Below are 4430 nucleotides of genomic sequence, written 5' to 3'. Positions count from 1 at the left end.
TTTTCAAATTAAACAAACTTTTTTCAATTTGATGAACCTTTTTCAAATTTGATGATTTTTTTTCATTTTTTGTGAACTTTTTCCCACTATTGATGAACTATTTTCAAATTCGACGAACTTTCTTTCGGTTCCATGAACTTTTTTTTCAAATGAATGACTTTTTCCAAATTGATGAATTGTTTTGAATTCTGTGAACTTTTTTTTTAAAATACGATGATTTTTTTCTTTTCAAATTCGTGATTTTTTTAAGTTCCTGAACTTTTTTAAAAGTCCATGAATATTTTTTATTCTTTGCTATTTTTCCCATATGTTTTTTCTTTCAAAAGTCGCCAAGTAGTCAATCGCGACCGGTCAACATGATGAGCGGGGGCGGGGGGGGGGGGGGGGGGGGGGTGGCCACCGAGAAGCACAAGAGGCGTTTAAGGCGTCCTATATCTCCATCTCCACTGCTAATAAAAAAGCAAAGATAATTTTCTCTAAAACCACACAACAAACCGTACCCGGGATAATCAGGACCCTTCGATCAAGTCAAGTTAAACGCATCCTACCGTGTATATCACATCGGCGGTGGCGGTCGCTGCCACCGCGCTCCATGACGCCGGCGACTCTGTCCTCGGGACCTCGGCCTGGATCCGCGCCCCATGACGCCCGTGACTCTTCCTGTATCCGGGCGCGGCAGAGACGGCCCTGCCCCTCACGCATCCACTGGAGGAGGAGGAAGAAGGCCTGGCGCCCTGTATCCCCTGTCAAGGAAGACCTTGCTTGCCACGGTGATGTTGTTGTATGTACATCAGATAACCTCATTTATCTCACGATTTTGTGGAACACTGGAGTGAAGAACAACAGATTTTGCTAACGCTATGTGGCTGTCTTCCAATATGGTTCTGCCGTGCTCTTGAATATTGCTGATCATGAAGTTGAGCACTATCTTGATATGATCAGGAATCATGCTTGATATGAGGAAAGACGGTATGTCCATGCGATTCATGAGCTGGCCTGTTATTCTGTAAACTGCTAAATAGTGTAGTTTTCCTCATTGATTTGTACTAATCTTTCTTCTTTCATTTCCATGTATGTGCACGATCAATCCAATTTCCGTTGATGATAATGGCTGCTAAATTTGCTAAAGACCATTGAGGATCAACAAAACCACTTTGAATTTAATTTGTGTTTGATGTAGTGCATTTTTAGAGGTCACAATGCTTTGGCCGAACCTTTAGATGGCCTTCTTAATTGTTTGCAAAATACTTTTAAAATTTACCTTAAAACATGTGCAACGTTGTACAGGGCGTGGGTTATGTGAGTGGCAGTCCATGCAGAATTGCATGTTTGAACAGGCATATTTTGAAATATGTACGTGTAGGTGCGCAAGGGCTCCCGCGAGGCATGCAGCGCGCGTGTGTGAATGTGCAGATGCGAGGCGGTGGAGGGCTCAACAAGGTTTGGTTTCAGATCCGAATTGTTTTCAGAATCATCTTCTAATCTAATCTAATGGTCGTTGCTACAAAGACTAATGGGAGGATCATCAGACCAACATTATCAAATTGGCTGCTTCAAATTTTGTTCGGGTATGTGCTTTGACTGATTACCTTAATGCCAGTAATTCTTGATTTTTGCTCCCTATATGGAATGATTTAGCTAGCTCTTGATCAATATCCTTCAGCACACCTGCAAATTCTGTAGCAAATGGTTGTAAGCAATCTCAATTCGACTAACAATATTGATGGATACTAAGTACTACTGCCAATCATCATGTAAACTATCCCAACTCTATATTAGTTCTAGAAAATAATCTGATGGAAAATAATAGATTTCGGAAAAAAAACTGCAAAACTTTTAAGTTTATGCAATTCTGTTGTTTTAATCTTTGCACTAAGAATTTCCATGCCTATGTTGTTATAGGTATTATTAGCAAATTTGTTGTACACTGAAATTTAGGTGCTTTGTGAGAGCTGATTGTACAATAAAATGATCTACCTTGCAGTATCATTTTTTCGCAATTGAATAAATTCAGAGCATCTTAGTCTTAAAGTTATATGCTAAAATATTCATATTTACTCTTCATGTTGTCAGGTAAGTCGAAATGTGCATTGCTTAATTATGTGATTACGGCCTTGGCGCTCTTCACGTTGCGAGAGAACCTGATCAGTACCATGCAACAGGAAGCCGGCGGACAGCCAGAGCAGGAAGGCGTGGAGCTTGAGCTGCAACGACAACAACAACTTGGGGGTCAGCTGCAAAAACAACAGCTCAAGTTTTCAACCAAGTGTAAGGTTGCAGTCAGTCAATGATTGCAGTTCTACAATGACACATTCAGACTCTTGCATCCAAAGTTAGATAGGAACATCGAAAGAATCTCCGAAACTTATTTACAGGCGACAGAAAACTTCACACCTATTTTACCTCCAGTGGTTAAACACTCTTGTAGTTTTGACTCAGATCGTGAAGCTATCTGAAGCACCATAGATTGAGTTTGCAAGCAAAAGGATCAGACAACCTGACAGTACAGGTAGCAGTCTTTTTCTTCCAAACTGTAGTATTGATGCCTGTCTTGCGGGTAAGTTACACTTGTGCGACCGAGAGGTCGACCAACAAGTTGTTGATCTCTTATTCTCCGAAACTTGATCCTTATATAACTGGCTATTAGTTAATTTTGTTCAGGCCCCAAGTTTTTTATTGAACTTTTGGTCTGTTTAAAATACCAGTACACGATATTCAGGTCCAAAGTTAAGTACCAACCTATTTGAGCAAGTTGGAAACACATCCAGATCTGGAGTAGTAGAAATTCCTTAGTGCATTGGGATATTGACCTGCAGGTACCGAAGTGTGTGCTGTTTTTCAACTCAACCCTGCTCCTGATGATTTTGTGACTGTTGAAAGACAGTATGCACCTCATAGGCTCACGACATTCTCTCTGTATAATATAAGGTGTACTTAGCCCCATCCCCTTTTCCATGGGTTCCAGCTGAGAATTCATTGTCATATAGGTTACTTATTCTTTTTCTTTTTCCTTGTTTGTATGCGTGTTATGCAGCCAGCGTTAGCAGTTCTGTTGGGCTAATAAAGTAGGGAGCCGCGCTACATAATGATACAAAGAGGACACTTAAGGAGGTTTTGCAAGTGCTTCCAATTTAAGTATGCATCTTCTTGAATCAAAGTGCCAGAACATGTATCTTTACCTTGAGGTATGGTTTGCTTCCAGTAGCAGTTTTTTAGTTAATGCATCGTTGAAGTGTCATTAACCTTGTACTAAATATTTTATTGATTATATTATCATCTATTTCGGGTTGTGATCACGCCTTCTGCATCTATTTTACCTCCTAATATAAATTTTCATCATTGAGGTGTCGTGAGTATTAATGAAGAATCTGTCTTTGGCTGAAAGTCATAAACTATGCTTTTGTTGTTGCTTATTTTTAGGTGTTTTTGTCTCCACGAATGATATTATCCTGACTTCGCAATTGTAGCCTCGATGCACTCTATTGATCTCAGTGGAGGAGCATACACATGTTTTTTGGGGTCCATTCTATGAGATTTCATTGTTTCATAGTCATTTAGCCATGGAGGCGAACCGCTGGCATCATTGTGTTCCGGATCAGAATTGTGAATGAACTATGAATTTTTTATTTGTAAGATGGATATTTGTGCTTAAGTACATTTATTCTTGCCTTCTTGTACATGGAAAGGAACCAGGAGTTTAAGGTTCCATAGAATTTCCCATCAGGTATCATCTTCACCTATTTCCTTTTTCTTTTTGGCAATAAACGACTCCTTATGTATGTGGAAATGAGGAGAGGGAGCAAGGTTGTATGTGGATGAACCCAAAACCCATGTACAAGGTAAAATGAGGGAGCAACCTTGTACATTCTCACCACACTCTAGATAAACCAAATACACTATTTTGGTTAGTGATATGGTAAATTTACCAACAAACAGACTATTGGAGATGCTCTGAGCTTATTTCCCATTTTATCTTGTGTGAATTTAAAGCTGCCATGAGTGTCATTCTTTTTGTTTCAACATGTCTTCTAAATTGGTAAAACGCATTAGATGCATTTCAATTTGAGTGACTAAGTGAGCATGCATAATTCAATTCTTTATATATCACCCAATTAGATTTACACAGTGCATTTTAAAGGAAATATGACGAGACAATGCATCCTACATTATTACATGAGCTTAAATTGAAGAATGGCTCATGATTCCACGAGCAAAGATTTCCTTTTCGCAAAGACGTGCATTGCACGTGCACACTTATTAGTTCCCATAAAAAATCCCAACGCACTCTCTCAGATTGCGCAGGAAAAGAACATACATATACATGCATGGCCCGTATTCAATGAAAAGAAGCCCGTCATTAGCCCAACACACGTATTAGTCGTTGAAGTCACATGGACGTATAATGGCCATTTCCTATTTGGCGCCACAGG

General features: G+C 39.5%; 1 long non-coding RNA gene across 1 annotated transcript; it reads left to right on the top strand.

Annotated features, from left to right (window-relative positions):
* The first annotated feature begins 538 nt into the window (after window positions 1–538).
* On the top strand, window positions 539–3718 carry LOC123151741 (uncharacterized). Its single transcript, XR_006475790.1, has 6 exons — window positions 539–969; window positions 1364–1440; window positions 1510–1568; window positions 2163–2928; window positions 3035–3185; window positions 3421–3718. It is a non-coding gene; the product is annotated as an uncharacterized lncRNA (long non-coding RNA).
* The last annotated feature ends 712 nt before the right edge of the window (window positions 3719–4430 follow it).

The sequence above is a fragment of the Triticum aestivum genome, chromosome 7A (genome assembly GCF_018294505.1).
Source record: "Triticum aestivum cultivar Chinese Spring chromosome 7A, IWGSC CS RefSeq v2.1, whole genome shotgun sequence".
Classification (NCBI taxonomy): Eukaryota; Viridiplantae; Streptophyta; class Magnoliopsida; order Poales; family Poaceae; genus Triticum; species Triticum aestivum.
This window is presented reverse-complemented; position numbering and strand designations above follow the sequence as displayed.